The sequence below is a fragment of the Megachile rotundata genome, chromosome 9 (genome assembly GCF_050947335.1).
Source record: "Megachile rotundata isolate GNS110a chromosome 9, iyMegRotu1, whole genome shotgun sequence".
Taxonomy (NCBI): Eukaryota; Metazoa; Arthropoda; class Insecta; order Hymenoptera; family Megachilidae; genus Megachile; species Megachile rotundata.
Window position 1 is genome coordinate 7,701,319 of NC_134991.1, and position 18,358 is coordinate 7,719,676.

Sequence of the window (18,358 nt, forward strand, 5' to 3'; positions counted from 1 at the left end):
CAAATTCTCAAGTCCTTGAAATCATGTATTATCAAATTGTTACACCAAATGTTCACAACCTTAATTTCTCAAATCTCTAAATTTTCATATGCCTCAAATTCTTACATTTTCAAATTTTGAAACTTTCAAACCATCAAGTCCCCAAATTCATATATCATCACTTTCTTAAATGTTTAAATTCTCAAGTTTTCTAAAATCAATTTTTAAAATCTCCTAATCCTTAAATCCACAAATTCGCAATGTTCTAAATGCTCAGGTCTTCAAAGTCACACACCCTCAATTTCTCAAATGTCCAAATTCTCAAATCTCCAAAAGTCTCAGGTTTCCAAGTTCAGAACCCTTGAAATCCTTAAGTCACCAATTTCTCAAATGTCTAAATTCTCACGTTTCCAAATTCTCAAATGTCCAAATTCTCACGTCTCCGAATTCGCAAATCCTCCGAATTCTCACGTTTCCAAATTCTGAAACCCCCAAATTCTCAAATCTCCCAATTTCTCACATCACCAAATTCTCACACGTCCAAAGTCTCAACCCCCCAAATTCACAACTTCTCAATTTCTCAGATCTCCATATTCTCAAACCCCCAAATTCACAAATATCAATTTCTCAACCCCCCTAATTCTCACATATCCAAAATTCTCAAACCCCCCAAATTTTCAAGTTGCCAATTTCTCAAACCTCCAAATTTCTCAAACCCCAAATTCCCAAATTCCCAGTTTCTCAACTCCCTAAATTTCCAAATCCCTAAACTCTCAAGTTCCCAATTTCTCAAACCTCCCTATTCTCAACTCCGCAAATCTCCACATCCCAAAAACCAGCTTTTCTCGTACTTCCAAGCTGCACGTGGCGTGTCGATGAGCTGCGCCGGTTCTTTTCGAGAAGGAAATTGCAAGGATACACGTGCATGCGCATGGCTGACGGGTTAACGCTGAATCTCCTTAAAGCGGGATATCTCGATATCTCGAAACCCATTGTCGGGCTAGCACGGTGCGCCTCCACTTGCGATCACGTTTCTAACCTTTGCACTTTGGGATGATCTCGCTGTCGATGCTCGGTCGCACACACAGGTATATTTACCTTAGACCTCGTGTTAAAAATCGTGGGAGCGGAAAGAGGAGACGATCAAACTGTTGGTTTTTATTCTTTTTAATTATCGCTCCACGATCCGTTAATGGTCCATGGTGTGAAATTACAGAGCACGTTGCGCTCTTGGTCTCGGAAGTGATTCTTCTATCGAAGTAATCGTGCATCTCATTAGCGGGATAGAAAGGCTTATCCCTATTTTCAAAGACGTAAAGAGATTACTGAAGGAATTATTACTAAACTTTGTTGAAGTATTATTACTGAACTTTTGTTATTTTTATTTTTGTGTAATATTCTAATAGGTAATTGTTGTTATTTAAAACTGAAACTACCAAACTGGTCAAATGATCGCTCCACAAGTTTCTGATTATAAGGTACACATTTTGTTAAAGTACATTTCTTGAAATCCGCATTGATTTTCATCAAGATAAAGGATAAATGTATGTTCTATTTTATGTTTCGTCGTTTGTTTATTTATTTTTTAACTTCATTTTTAATTTCAAATTAAGTATACACTATATGCCGGTAGGTTTAGTGTTAAATCTTGACCATAAAATTCATTTCATCGAAGTTCATTTCTGGTATGTATCTGATAATTGTTATTTAAAACTTGACCATAAAATTCATTTCACCAAAATTCATTTCTGGTATGTGTCTGGTAATTGTTGTTATTTAAAACTTGACCATAAAATTCATTTCATCAAAATTCATTTCTGGTATGTGTCTGGTAATTGTTGTTATTTAAAACTTGACCATAAAATTCGTTTCACCAAAATTCATTTCTGGTATGTATCTGGTAATTGTTGTTATTTAAAACTTGACCATAAAATCCATTTCACCAAAATTCATTTCTGGCATGTGTCTGGTAATTGTGTTATTTAAAACTTGACCATAAAATTCATTTCACCAAAATTCATTTCTGGTATGTGTCTGGTAATTGTTGCTTTTTAAAACTTGATCGTAAAATTCATTTTACCAAAATTCATTTCTGGTATGTGTCTGGTAATTGTGTTATTTAAAACTTGACCATAAAATTCATTTCATCAAAATTCATTTCTGGTATGTATCTGGTAATTATTGTTATTTAAAACTTGATCGTAAAATTCATTTCACCAAAATTCATTTCTGGTATATATCTTGTAATTGTTGTTATTTAAAACTTGACCATAAAATTCATTTCACCAAAATTCATTTCTGGTATGTGTCTGGTAATTGTGTTATTTAAAACTTGACCATAAAATTCATTTCACCAAAATTCATTTCTGGTATATATCTTGTAATTGTTGTTATTTAAAACTTGACCATAAAATTCATTTCACCAAAATTCATTTCTGGTATGTGTCTGGTAATTGTTATTATTTAAAACTTGACCATAAAATTCGTTTCACCAAAATTCATTTCTGGTATGTATTGAAGTATGAATTTTGATGTGTCTCTTATTTAATAGGAAACCATTTCTAATCAAGTATAAATAATTTTATATATATGGAGGCGGCAAAGTTTGTAAGTTGTCTGCTAGATTTATTGAGAATAAAATTAGCAACTGGAAGCACCTTCTGTGATTCGCAGGGTTGCACTTCAAGTGTTAAGTCATGCGATATAAATGCATCTTTGTAAATGCACCACTTGTAATCTTGCCAATTATTATCACTCATCTAGCCTTATGTTAAATTGTAGACAGCTTCTACAGCTAACTATAGTAACATTACAACATGTAACTTTACATCTGCCTTGTCCTGTAACTCTTTATCCAACCCTTAATAACTCCACGTATGACTCGAATAATTCTACGTCCAACTGTAGCAACTTTATGTCTAATAGCAGCAAGTCTGAGCAACTTTAGTTCTAGTAGCAGTTAGTCCACGTTTGAGTCTAATAATTCTGTATCTAACGGTAACTTTATATCTAACAGTAACTCTGACTGTAGTAACTCTACACGCAACTTCAAATCGTCAGTCGAACAAAATGCATACGAAGGTTGCAGTTGACTCGACTTAGCTCAACTTTGTGGCAAGTAATTAATTCGTAGAAGAAGTCTACGGAGATTTTAATACCTCGTTAACTATTTGAATTGTATTAAGTGAAACTACTACAGCTTAGAGATAAGCTCTGTGAATCCAGCTTTATGGAGTTATTCATTTATGAGGACGTTAACGCCTTGCTGGTGTTACAGCTACATTATTCCACAAATATGGAGCCAGAAATACAATATGAACAAATATAAATAAGGCATAATTTTTATTAAGATTGAAATCGAGTTTTTAATCGTTCACAAAGTGTCTTCATTCAAGATGTCTTCCACTTCAGTTCAAATCAACGACTTATCAAGATCTCTAACCACCTTCAATTAATATTGAGAAAGTCCTTAAGTTCACAATTTAAGAAACTCTCTCCTCATATTTTATCTGAGTTTAATGTATCCATTTCTTACCAACATTCAATTATCGCGGATTTCACTTTCGAAACACGTCGGTAACAGGTGAGTCACAAAAAAAGGCAAAGGTTTCGTGCGAAACTGAACGATTAAAATAACAAGGGTCGTTATCGCGACGAAAGCTCAATATTTAAGTACAGCAGGAAGACGTTGCGATAGGAAGAAAGATTATCGACCGGCGATTCCCGAGTCGGCCCATTGCCATGTTGCGATTCGATGTAGGACAGCATCGCAAAAACGGCACTCTTGGCTCGTCACACTCGTTACCAATTTAGATGTGTCCATTCGAACGCGTTTGTACGCGGTTCACTCGTTAGACTCATTAGCGAGCTGCTTGTAAATGTATCGAGGGGAAAACGTTCGATTCGATCCACTAATGAGATAGCACATTATTTTTTTCTAAATTAATTCCATAGATGGTCGAATCACTACCATTCAGCTTACACGTGCTTAACGCTATTTATGATCTTCGAACGGAGTTCGAAGAAAACCTTGCATACTATTCAAGTATGATATTAGAGGAACTTATGATTAAGGGTTCGTGTATAATTCTGTTGGCGGACTGAGAGATTTTCTGTTGGTAGACTGTAATTATTTGCTATTATTTGTAATGATATATTATGGAAATGTTTACTGTAGAAGTAAATATACTGTAGAAGTTTTAATAAATGGTATCTGGGGTAAGTAGATTCGACCTGGGGGCAAACTTGAAAATTAGAGATCTTGATGTTAATTAAGGTTAATTTGATAGTTTCAACATTTGAATTTGAGAATTTAAAGTTTGATCAGTTGGTGATTTGAAGAGTTAGAGTTTGAGAATTTGGAATTTGAGAAAATGGAGGTTTGAGACTTTTGAATATGAGAAGACGGAATTTGAGAAATTAAGGATTTGAAAATTAGAAATTTGAAAGATTGGAATTTGAGAAATTGGGAATTTCAGAACTTGAAATTTGAGAGTTTGGGATTTGAGAAATTGGGAATTTGAGAATTTGAAATTTGGAAGATTGGAATTTCAGAGTTTGGGATTTGAGAAAGTTAGGATTTGGGAGCTTGGGAATTTGAGAATTTGAAATTTGGAAGATTGGAACTTGAGAGTTTGGAATTTGAGAAATTGGGAATTTGAAAATTTGAAATTTGGAAGATTGGAACTTGAGACTTTGGAATTTGAGAAATTGGAAATTTGAGAATTTGGGATTTGAGAAATTAGGAGTTTGGGAAATTGGGAATTTGAGAATTTTAAATTTGGAAGATTGGAATTTGAGAAATTAGGAATTTGAGAACTTGAAATTTGAGAGTTTGGGATTTGAGAAATTGGGAATTTGAGAATTTAAAATTTGGAAGATTGGAATTTGAGAAATTAGGAATTTGAGAACTTGAAATTTGAGAGTTTGGGATTTGAGAAATTGGGAATTTGAGAATTTAAAATTTGGAAGATTGAAATTTCAGAGTTTGGGATTTGAGAAAGTTAGGATTTGGGAGCTTGGGAATTTGAGAATTTGAAATTTGGAAGATTGGAACTTGAGAGTTTGGAATTTGAGAAATTGGGAATTTGAAAATTTGAAATTTGGAAGATTGGAACTTGAGACTTTGGAATTTGAGAAATTGGAAATTTGAGAATTTGGGATTTGAGAAATTAGGAGTTTGGGAAATTGGGAATTTGAGAATTTTAAATTTGGAAGTTTGGAATTTAAAAATTGGGGAATTTGAGAATTTAAGGATTTTCGAATTTGAAATTTGCAAATTAGGGTATTTGTCACCTCCAAACCTTACAAATCCCAGAACTTCCAAAAATTCCAAAAACACCTAAAACCCCAAAAATTCCAAAAATCCCAAAATTTCCAAAAATCTCAAAAATTCCAAAAATTCCTAAAATTCCTAAAACCCCAAAAATTCAAAAATTCCTAAAATCCCAAAAATTCCAAAATTCACACGTATGTAATCTCAGAAATATACAAATCTCTCTCCCAAATATTGCACCCATTACAACTAAAATTTCAAGACTTCAAAAAATTAGAAAGCATACAAATTAAAATGAGACAGCATGCTTGCAAAAGTGTCTGTTAACTGGTTCGCACGAAACGCGATCCCTGGGTCCCCAAAGGCCGCGATTCTCACAGACGGTCGTGAAAAACTCGTTGAACCGCGTTCCACATCGCAAATTACGAATTCGCACTTGTTCCGAGCAATTAATCGCACTCGAATTCTTCGCAAATTGTCCGTCGGTGTTTTTTTATTTTGCTTCGAGTACGCCTGAGGCTCCGAGCTTCTTCCGTTAAAAAAAAAAAATTAAAAAATAGATAGTCGAGCTGCGGGAAAGCTTTTCAGAAAACGAAATAAAGGCTGGGCGCGATTCCGTGGAAAATGTGAAAATAGGCGGGTGGACGGTTGTAACGATGGCGAGTGTGAGCCGCAAACGGGAACACAGAATCCTCAAAAAGTCGCGTTGCACGGATTTGCACGGAGAGAAAAAAGAATTTCGCGACAGAGAGCAGGTGTCACGTCGAAGGTAAAAGAGGACAGGGTGGAGAGAGAACGAGGGAGAAAGAGAACCGGGTGCAGTGTTATGCAACCGGAGACACACACTACCCGCGATATTTTCGAACGATCTTTCTTCTGCTTTTTCTGCTCGCGTTCGGTCGCTGAAAATGCACCTACGTCAGCCACCGAAAGACGGTCAAAATGTTTCTGTAATTAACCGGTTTTATATTCCCTCCTTTTTATTCGGTTTCTTTAAAAATTTATTATCCTACAGTTTCGTGTTACTGCTTTTGTCTCTTCGGGAAGCAAAAATTAATTTTACAATCGGAATTAATTAATTGGAATTAACTTTATTCTCGAATGTAAAGAGAATAGAAATTAATTTAAATTGAATAAAAAGAAAGTTATGAATAAAATATATCGTTGAAAAAATAATCCCGAATTTTTATTAGCAGTTCGACGAGCTTGATTAATTCGGTTCATATTAATTAGCTCGTGCGAATTTATGGTACCGTATTTTTCGAAACTGAAAGACCTTTTCTGAACAGAACAAAGGTTGGAAAAAGCGTAGTTACGCTAGGAAAATCGTAATGGCATGCGATGGCTATTCACAGAGTTCTCGTAATATTTCATAACAGTGTATCGTTGAAAATGACCGAACGTGGAAAGACAAAGGAGAGGGCATTGCAGCTCGAGACGAACGATAAGATTGCGTAAAGCGAGTCCGGCGACTATGACTACGACTTGACTCTTGCTATGACGTGATCACCATACAACTATGATCATTAAGGTCTGCGGCGTTCCGACACGAATTGTAAAGTTAAAATAACGCTTTATAAGCGCTGGTCTAACGGTTTCCCGGTATTTTTAGCAGTGAACTGTCTGAAAGTGTGGGAAACATGCAACAAGAGAAATGGAGCTTTTTATCTAAACACAAACCATTAAATATAAATTGTGGTATTTGATATAAATCGGTCATTACTGTTACTATCGAATTTACTTCTCATGATATATCTTTGTTTATAAGTAGTGTATTGTTGGTATTGTTAATCTGTAGGTTTAGGGTAAAATGTATGGCTGAATATTGTTGGACTGGAGTTGTACTGGAATTTGGAATGTGAGAACTGAGAGATTTGAGAATTTAAATGTTTGGGGATTTGGAATTTGGAGTTTGGGATTTGGGATTTGGGATTTGGGAATTTCAAGTTTGAGAAATTAGGGATTTGGGTACCTAGGAATTTGAGAGTTTGGGTTTTGAGAAATTAGGGATTTGAAAGTTTGGGATTTGAGAAATTGGAGATTTGGGAACTTGGGAATTTCGAAGTTTGCGTTTTGAGAAATTAGGAATTCGAGAGTTTGGGGTTTGAGAAGTTGAGGATTTGAGAAATTAGAAATTTGAGAATTTGAAATTTGAAAGTTTGGAATTTGAGAATTTTGGATTTGAGATTTTGGGTTTTGAGAAGTTGGGAATTTAAGAAATTAGAAATTTGAGAATTTAAAGTTGGAAATTTGGAATTTGAGAAGTTGGGAATTTGAGAAATTAGGAATTTGAGAATTAGAAATTTGGGAGTTTGGAATTCGAGAGTTGGGAATTTGAGAATTTGAAATTTGAAAGTTTGGAATTTGAGAATTTTGGATTTGAGATTTTGGGTTTTGAGAAGTTGGGAATTTAAGAAATTAGAAATTTGAGAATTTAAAGTTGGAAATTTGGAATTTGAGAAGTTGGGAATTTGAGAAATTAGGAATTTGAGAATTAGAAATTTGGGAGTTTGGAATTCGAGAGTTGGGAATTTGAGAATTTGAAAGTTGGAAATTTGGAATTTGAAAGTTTGAAATTTGAGAAGTTGGGAATTTGAAAAATTAGGAATTTGAGAATTTGAAATTTGGGAGTTTGGAATTCGAGAGTTTGGGATTTGAGAAATTAGGAATTTGGAATCTTGGAAATTTGAAAATTTGAAATTTGGAAGTTTGGAACTTGAGAGTTTGGGACTTGAGAAATTAGGAATTTAAGAACTTGGGAATTTGAGAATTTGAAATTTGGAACTTTATCACCTTACCATTCCATTAAATTTGAAATATTTTTCACCTAAATCATGCATACAACGTACAGATATAGAAAAACAGACAAAAATTGCAATAATGGAAACATAATAATATCAAAAGAATTCCTGAAACTTCAATCAAAAAGTTCTGGATCCAGCAACAAAAACATTTTATGCAAAGTCAAACATAAAAATAGCAATAAAAATATTAAACAACAAATTGACAATTAATACAAAACATAAAACTAATAGAAGTACTAGTTAAATAATGAAAACGGTAGTAGAAATATGGGACATCGATATTAAACATAAAAATAGCTAACACATCGATGGAAATGAAAATTTGTAATTTTAAAATAGTACATCAACTCAGTTTTCATTTCTTAAATTGTCTAATAAAGCATGGATACATTTTGTTGGAACACATATTCATTGATAACCATTTTGTAACGTGTTGTTATTTATCGCACAATTACACTGTATTTAAGATAAGAATTTAATGACCAGCTGCCTTTATAACTTATAGTTACTTCTGGACAAACCCGGTGAAGACCCTGAGAAAAATATAATTATTACATCGCAGATATTTATGCAAATATTTATTTTTAAACAACATTTTCCGTTTTGTGCTAATAAATCATTCTTTTTGTACAATTCATATTTTGCAATATGAAACGTGCCATGTTATTTTGCAGTTAAAATAGAACTTACAGAAAAATATAATATTAAAAAAATAGTACATATAATATGCATAATCTTTCACATGTATAATTGTGTATAGAACTGTTAGATCTAGAGATATAGGACACAGCGAATATAAAACACATACACGCACGTGTGTCGCTTTTATCGTCGAAACGCATGAATATTCGGAGTCTAATAACGAAATTTTTCATAAAACTTCCGACCGTCCGAAAGAAAATGTCAAAAGAGAAATCACACAAAACCACCCCCTGAATTCGTCCATACTTGCCAGTTACGTAACACACGACACACAGTTACATGATATGTAATTGAACGAAAGTCATACGATTGGAAATGATTTCTATTTTTGCAATGATTCGAAGATTTCGAGATAGGAGCAAAGAAGGAGGAAAAACTTGAGTAGGCTGTACGTTCAGTAGGTTGTGGGGTAGCGTGGCGAGAAGTTAGGCTGGGTTAGGCAGGGCAGGGCAGGGCAGGGCAGGGTGGAGAAATCGATCGTCGTGTTTACCCGACGGCCGCGTCGCGACGCTGCGGGTTTCGACGTCGCGCGCGATTTCGCGCTCGAGTACGCGGACTTTGCGCTTTCCGGATCGCGCGCCGGCTGTGACGATAGATTAGCAATTCACGAATGGTCGAAACATCTTTCAGAAAGCAACATTGCGTTTTAGAAATCATTAATTAGATAGAAACACTCAAATTCTAATTAATAAAATTTTTAATAATTTTCGCATACTTTTAGTGTACGCGTCTGGTAAAATGGCTGATGAACCTATGGAACCTGCATTGTCTACAGCTGACTACTTGTATGACACGCTATTTGATATGACTACATTTCTATTACATAACAGATAATACATATTTATTTGAGAAGTTTGCATTTTTATATAAATTTTCAAATAATCTTCACAGGCTTTTACTGTACACGTTTGATAAGTTGGTTGACGAACCTATGGAAGCTGCATTGTCTTCAGCAGTCAACTTATATGACACACTACTTGATATGACTACATTTCTATTACATAGCAAATAGTGCATATTTATTTGAGAATTCTATATTTTTATATAAATTTCCAAATAATCTTCACAAACTTAAGGTATGAACGTATGTGGTTGGTTGACGAACCTATATGACTTGCATAGTCTTCAAGCGTCCACTTATTTAACGTTCATATAATACTATCACATATATAATTTTTGAAACTGCACTTCTAAGTGATCAATTTTTACAAGATAGTATATAATATTATTAAACATCTATTATATGAAAGACCAATTTGAAAAGTCTGCATTTTTATATTTACTAAATAATCTTCATATATTTAAGGTAATGTACGCGTCTGGTTAGCTGCCGAACCTATATGACCTGCATGGTCTCCAAGAGTCCACTTATCTAACGTTCACATAATACAATCACATAGATAGTTTTTGAAACGGCACTTCTAAATGATCAATTTTTCAGATAATATACAATATTATTAAACATCTATTATATAAAAGATCAACTCGAAAAAGTTGCATTAACATTAAATGTCAAAGCAACATTCCAAATTATTTAAAGTATCTAACATGATGTAACTAAAATATCTAACTATTCTATAAAAAACCACCTTAATTTAAACTTAAAAATCCTTAGGTATAAATACATATCCTCCAGGAACTAATAATATTTCTAGGTTTCTCGAATTATTAAATTTATTACATCGATCGAGTTCCCCGTTCAAGGGTTTTAAGAATGTTTGACTTCTTGAATGCCATCGAAAGTCCGTACTTTTAAATCGTATTTCGAATAAAATATTACTGTTCAAATACCCTTTGATGTATCTGATTTAATTAAATTATAGAGAAGTTCCATATGTGATATGAGTTATGTACATACTTAATAAGTATGAGAAGTATTCACGAAATAAGTTCAGGCTGGTCTGCATAGTTCGATTATGTCGCGTAACTGGGACGCGTGTGATCGAAGAATCGAAGGAATTCCTTTGGAACGGTGATTATTAATATTGAACGAGTGCCGGTTATTCACCGTTCGAGAAATAAATCTCGATTCGATTACGACGTAATTTAGAAACATCGAAAGAATACTTTCAACGAAACTATTGAATAAAAGCTCCGAAAAAAAGCGTGTTCAATTCGCCTAATAAAACTCGAGTTAACGATAACATCATTCATCAACACATTTTTTCTCGTACTATTTAAGAATGTTTATTATCACAGGCTTCTTAGGTTCGAATTACCAGCGGTAGGCAGAGTAATTACGTGTTTTATAGCCGAGATACAATTAATTAATTCGGTCGAGAACATTTCGTAACAGCGCGTTTCCATCGCGAATTTCTAATTACCTTTATACGATCTCAACCTCGTGCGAACACGGTTAACTGTCTATAAATAAATCAAGTAAACGGTGCTGGTAACAAATTTGTTTAGCGTGGTATAAGTCGAAATGCAATATTTTTTTATTTGTCTCCGTGTGGAGATATGAAGCGAAACTCTTCTCCCAGCGCTACCATCGAACGACTATTTATAGTTTATAAAGTCTATTTACGATACAAACTGCACCTTGGCGAGCATCGTGCGCTTCCCTAGGGAATATGCTCGCAGGGGAAAATTTCACTTTTAAATGGTAAATTTTCGAATTCAGAATTTGGGGATTTGTGGAGTTGGAGATTTATAGGGATTTGGAAATAGAAGCAGTCGAAAATTTGAGATTTCAGGAATTTAGAGATTTGAGGATTTGAAATTTAAAAATTTTGGTATTTAGGGATGTGGGGATTTGGAAATGTGGGAATTTGAAGGAATTTGAAATTTGGAAATTTGGAATTTAATTTGGGAATCTAGGAATTCAGGAATCTAGAATCGTGGTCATCTAGGATTTTCGGTATTCCACAATTTAAGAATTTAGGAATTTCGAGCATTTGAAAATTTACATATTTCCATTTGTAGAGATTTAAAAATTTGGAAGTTTGGGAATTTGAAGATATGAAAATTTATAATTTGGAACCTTGTCAAAAGCTCGAAAACATGAAAATTGAAAAAGCGAACAACAAGAATAAAACTTGAAAGAATAAAAACTTGAAAAGTGAAAATGTCGAAAGTCAAGAATCGATAAATCTAAAAGCGTATTACATCATGCAGCTAGTTTACGTAGTTATATTCACGCGGGAAATCGTTCGACAGTGTTTTCCAACCGAGTTTTCCTGCCGGTCGCGTTGCGTACACGCGACGCGTAAATAAATGCCGCCACGAGATCTGACTATCGTATTCACGCAGGATGCGATTACGTAAATCGACCCTCTCTTTTCCACTGCGACTCGAGAAGCCGGCTACCGATGGGCATTCAATACTCTCTCTTTTGCGAATTTTCAAGCACTTCGATCGCCGTACAATTTCAAATCACTTCTGCGATACTTGTTCGAGTAAGTACGTCGGACGCCCTTCAAACTCTTTTAAACTGAATAGTTTTAATAAGTGTAATAATCTAATAGTTTGGCAACTTTTGAGACTCTTGAAATATCGATTTTTCCCAACTAAAGATAGTTAATTGCACTCGCATTTTAAACATGGATACATTTGTGCTGTTTAATCGTATCGAATATTTTGAAAACTTGTTAATTGCAGTTAAGTACGATATTGGAGCTGTTCGATGTACGGCAATATAACGTACAGTAATTTAATACGTGATATAATAGGCAGTAATTTATAGTAATTCGTTGAATACGATGTGTAGAAGTTTAACACGGAGTAATATACTTCGTGGCAATAACATAAGTAGTAAATTAACATATGGCAATATAACGCGTGGTAATATAAGTAGTAGTAAATGAACACATGGCGTTATAACGCGCGGCAATATAACACGCAGTAATTCGAAGCGTAGCAATTTAACACGTGGCGATATAACACGTGGTAATGTAACAAGTAGTAAATTAACACATGGCGATTTAACGCGTGGCAATATAACACGTGGTAATTCAACGCGTAGCAATTTAATACGTGGCGATATAACGCGTGGTAATATAACATGTGGTAATTCGCCTCGTAGCAATTTAACGCATGGCAATATAACGCGTGGTAATATATCAAGTAGTAAATTAATACGTGGCGATATAACGCGTGGTAATATAACAAGTAGTAAATTAACACGTGGAGATATAACGCGTGGTAATATAACAAGTAGTAAATTAACACATGGCGATATAACGCGTGGCAATATAATACGTGGTAATTCGGTACGTAGCAATTTAACACATGGCGATATAACGCGTGTTAATATACCAAATAGTAAATTGGCACCTGGCGATATAACGCGTGGTAATATAACAACTAGTAAATTAACAACGCGTATCATTTAACCATATAATGTTACTACACGTGGCAATATAGCGCACGATACTATAAAGCGTGTCTTCATATAAGGCTAAAATCTAAAACCTTTCGTTGACCAACGTTCGCAATATGCAATCCAGATAAAAACGTCCATACATATATTTTCACTTACGATTCTCTTGGAACGTGTTACAAAGTCGTTCCGAATGACGAACGAGTCCGTTTAACAGCACCGAACAATAGCAACAACCGTGTCGTCGATCTCCAATAACGTGACGGCGGCAAACCAATAAAAAGAACGTGCTTTCGTGATAATGCACGACATGACGCAAAGTTTCTCGCTGCATTCAGCTGTGCGCTGTTCCGTCTCCTTAAAGCGGTTTGCGTTGTTTGCGCGAGTCTCGTTAAATCACCGCTGCCAAGGTAACCCTAGACGTGGAAACTCATGGTTAACTCATGAAAACTCCTACCAACTGCCACTTCGTTTCATCCATCACTTTTAATATTTTTTTCTGACACCATGCTTTATTACACCGCTTTGTCATTTAAACACTTGAGAACAGTGCTTTAGCAATTCAAGAATTGTTAATTATTTTGGTACTTTTAGAAATATGAACTTGTAATTGCTCTTTTGTCATACTAATTGAAATTTTACTTTCTGTAAGATATGTTTAATTGTAAGGATTCATATTAGCGAAAAAGACAATGTGGATCGACATGATGGTTCACATAGTTGTCAGTGTCGTTTTCCAGTATTTACCATCTCTGAAATATTGACAATGGTTATCGATAATACCTTTTAAAAATATACATTCATCATGAAAAACCCTAAGAGTTAGTCCTCAAAAGTCAAAAAATTCAATCACTTCATCTTATGATTATTTCATAGATCGACCATCCAAAGCCTCTATTATCACGATTCTCAAACGAACAAATTGAATATAGATTATACAAAAAAATGATTCACGTGTTCATAATTCGTCGAATCGCCGCATTCAATCTTTCTCGCTCATGAATCAATGAAGAATTTCATACAGAGCTTTTTAACAAAGCTCGCCGTTCACGGAAAATGTATTACGTGTTTATTACGTCATTTCGACATACAAATCACATGTAGATTATACAAAGAAAATCGATTGCAAAGGCTAGGTATAGCCGTAGGCCTCTACGAACCTTACGTTAATTATTCCACCGTTTCGCAGGAAGTTCTAACGTATTCAGCCAGTTGTAGGCAGTTGAAACTAGTCGAATATACAACGTGTGTTTAGGAAGAGCGTTTCGATGTCTGTTCAACATGGAAGTCCGTTAACCCGCCTCTGTTTTCCATACGTGGAACCGTAACTAATCTATCTTTTAATCGACGAAACCTCGTATCGATGGTCCAGGTGCGACGAGCGTAAAAATGTCGCGTTCAGACGATGCTAAGTGGGTGCACGCGGCAGAATTGTATCACTCGACCTCGTCGAAGCGTTGCAATAAATAATTCTGATAGCGTGCTCGCGGTACACCCGCGGGCATCGTACTTTTCCCTAGGGAAAATAGTTGTGAAGGCAAAAAGGGATACAACACGTTTTATGCGACTTTTAATTGGTATATTTTCCACAGGGGTGGACTTTTAAGGCTGGACATTTGGGAATTAGGGGATTTTTGCTAATTAGAGGACTTTAGAATTGGTAGATTTAGAAGATTAGACCTTTAGGAGTTTGATGATTTGTGGAATTGGGAATTTGAGAAAATGTAGGATATTTATTGTTAAGTTCAGAAGTTGAAAAGTTTGTAAACTGTAGAATTTGACAATTTAAAGATTGGATAACTAGAAAGAAATGTCAAGATTAGACAATCTGGAAATGTGACTAAACATTTGATAAACCTGATTTTTCTGGGAAATAAATAATAAAAAAATAGTAAAAAATAACAAATTTCGCAACCTATCTAAAAATGTTCACATTCGATCTTCAAAAATCGATTGCTAAAAGCCGACACTGCCAGTGAGTGTACAAGTAGTCTGTTGGCAATCGATCTCCAGCGACATCAGCAAGAAAAACCTTGCGTCGTATTTCTTCAATTAAACGTAGCTAGTTAAACCGTAAACTCGCGTTTTCGCGCTGGATCGCGTATCGATCGCTTCTCGGTGTTTTCCGCGAAACGGTTATTTTTACCGCGATTCACGTCGACGAATTATAAAACGCAACCACCACGCGTGCGACTTTCCCGAAAGTGGCGAAAACTGGAAGGAAAAGTAGCTATAACTATTTCCATGAAACTCGATCTGGCGTTGGAGAAAAGTCGAAGATCGAATCGCCAGCGAAATCGCGAGAGAAGCATCGTTTGAGAACCACTGCGCGAGCAGCCTTGGCTGAAGTTGTCGAACCCGCGACCCAGTTACACGCTCGTGCCAACACAAACGCGTTTCTCACCCACACCTCTCGGAGGTGCATGCACTGTGCACTGCACGCCGATGCGCGCCCTCCCCTGCCCCTCTTGCCCTATGCACTCGCCCCTCTCGACGCTTCTCGTCTTTCCTTCTCTCTCCAACGCAGCCAGTCTCCCCTTCTTTTGCACGTTTTTCCGTCTTCCTCCCTGCATTTTCTTCCCCCCTTCCCGTTTTTCCTCTCGTCCTCCTCTCCTCCTTTTCTCCTTCTTCCTCTAGCGATACTTTTATCTCTTTCCGTGAGTGTCGCTATCCTTGTCTCGCCAGCGTATTCTATCTTCGTCGAGGCTCTCTGTGTGTCACTCCGTGTTCCACTCCCTCTTCGAGTTCGCGCCGCAGCGCGGGCATACACGCATGTAGCGTCATCGTCGTGCACTTTCCTCGACTTTCGTCGTCGTACTCGCCTTCGATGGGCGACGATACGCGCGCGGAATTGCGAGAATTTCGCGCGTTTATTCGCGATCCTTCTTTTTCGGTCTGGGACGATTAGGAGTATTAAGGTCGGTCTTCGCGGTTTTTTGGTGACTTACCAGAGAAGCACATGACCTTTGAAATTCGTTGAAACTTTGTATTATCGTGGGGAACACGAGCAATAAGTTTGCAACGTAGCACGCAACTCTCCGATGTAGAAGAGATATTTATGATCAAAGTTCTTGTAATGTATATTTAACTGCTTGGGAACAGGTAAACCGTAAATACTTACTAGAAAAATGACGCGTTTACAAAAGTAACAGTTCGAAACTGATAACTTTTCAATTTTTTTTCTTTGATAAATTAGTTAAAAAATTGACACTTTGAAACTTATGAGAAGAAATGAAAGAATCATTTGCAGCGTGTTGCAATGTTTTTATGCCCGAAAGCTTCTGCAATATATCCACGGTAGTGACTAAAATAAACGTTTCTACCACAGTTGGCAGCTGCAAAACCATTCCATCCACCACAATTGATCCGTCTTACAAAGTAAGAAATTTACCACAAAGCAAAACAGACTTTTCTACTCCGGTTGTAAAAGTGCAATTTCATGCAAACGAAAGCAGATGTCTGGAACGAGAATTGTTTGCCAAGAAAGAGTCTTCTTTGAGCATTCCAGCGTCTTTTAATTCCGATCGAAGACACGATCGCGATTGGTTTGATCGTACAACGTCATCGCGGAGGCCAACGGTTCGTTACGTTGCAATGATATCGTATGCTCGTTCCCTTTACGTAACATGATCACACGAATCATCCGCGTCGTCATCCCGTTACGAGCAGACTGTTATAACGCACCTATGCGTTGCAGGAACGAATTATGTGCAACGATCTTTGGCTTATGTTCCGTTGTTGCACGTGAAACCACTTAAATTTGTATGTTCACCGTCTTGATCACTAATAGAAACATTGCTATCGATATTCTTATCAATAAGGAAATTCTAACGATAGCTTGATGTAACGATATCTTCAAATTAAACATGTTATTTTATTATTTCAAGTGTTGTTCAATTTCCACCCTAACTGATAATTCTATCTCTTAAATTTAATAATTGCTGTTAGAAGTTAGGTTAGGTTTGAAGTTCCTCTAATAAATAAATCTCAATAAAAATATGTGTCAAGTTAGGTTAAACTTGAAGATTGAACACAAATAAACAGATTTGTATAAAAATGTATCAATTGAAATTAGGGTCGGTGTTTAAACATAAATAAATAGGTGTATACGATAAAATCACATAAATTAGACATGAATGACAAAATTATGCATCAATCTCAGAGTCTAACACCACATTGCATCCAGGATATATACATATATATACATATATGTATATTCATCTTTTTCCCTCTGGTACATTAAAAAACCGCAATAAAAAAAAATTATTAAAAAATTGATTAAAAATGTATTTCATAAAGAATGCATCTTTGGTTTCGATATCGTCCCACTTTTTAAATTTTATTTACTGTATCATCTTAAAAATACCTCGACAAACATTAAATATTTTATATGATAGAATATTTAAATACATTAAGTGCCCTTATTTTTGAGCATGTTAAAAGATATCAGGTTGCGAGTTATATAAAGTCTGATAATCTTGATCGTTTAAGGCAGTTTCTATGGTAGTAAAATCCGCATCCCCTAATGCGGAACAGGAAACCGCGTGCACATGTACGCGTGTCGGCTAAATACGGGTCAGTCGGTCAACGCTGAAATTTTCAAGATAAACAGTGGTCCTGATTGCGTTTTTCAAAATTCATATCTCAATCCATTCTCACCGTTTAAATGTCGACCATTGTAAACATTTCACAAAATGAGTCTTTCCCTGGTGGAAATTTTCGCGACAACTTTCGAAACGATCCATCCCATAACGCCGAAGCCAATTTCCTTTTTGTGAATTTATTTCTGCCCTGAAAATCTTGACGTTCCAACTACTGCCACTATTTCGATTTCTACTCGAACGATTTCTGCGGATCGATGCTTGAACTTCTGAAAATTTCTCGATTTGTTATTATTCTGAAAATTTCTAGATCTTCACGTTTTCATACTAGAAATTTCTACATCTTGCTCTTCTCCTAAAAAACTGTACAATTTGCACAGCGTAAGCTTTTTTTATTTAAGTTTTTTTCTACTTACAATATTTTTTCTTAAAAATTTTTACGTCAAAATCTACGGTTTCTCCTTTGACCATGTTAGTACATGTTAATCTAAGTTTTTTCCCAACAAATGTACTCTACGTTTTTCCCCGAAAATGTTTAGACTACGTTTTTTTTATTTGTACATCTCTTGTATAAAAATTCGTACATCGTGGTCTACAAGTTTCCCCGAAAATTACACCGTTTTGATCTACTTTTGTTCCAAAAATTTCTACACCAAGATTCGCAAGCTCGTCGCAT

At 35.5% G+C, this 18,358-nt stretch overlaps 1 protein-coding gene and 1 long non-coding RNA gene across 9 annotated transcripts in view; both read left to right on the forward strand.

Annotated features, from left to right (window-relative positions):
- The window catches only part of Hr3 (nuclear hormone receptor 3 ROR-beta), a 212,373-nt gene that overhangs the window by 126,408 nt on the left and 67,607 nt on the right, over positions 1–18,358 (forward strand). The gene's annotated exons all lie outside the window — the stretch shown is intronic.
- LOC143265142 (uncharacterized) lies at positions 9,246–16,961 on the forward strand. Its single transcript, XR_013039324.1, has 2 exons — positions 9,246–16,183; positions 16,278–16,961. It is a non-coding gene; the product is annotated as an uncharacterized LOC143265142 (long non-coding RNA).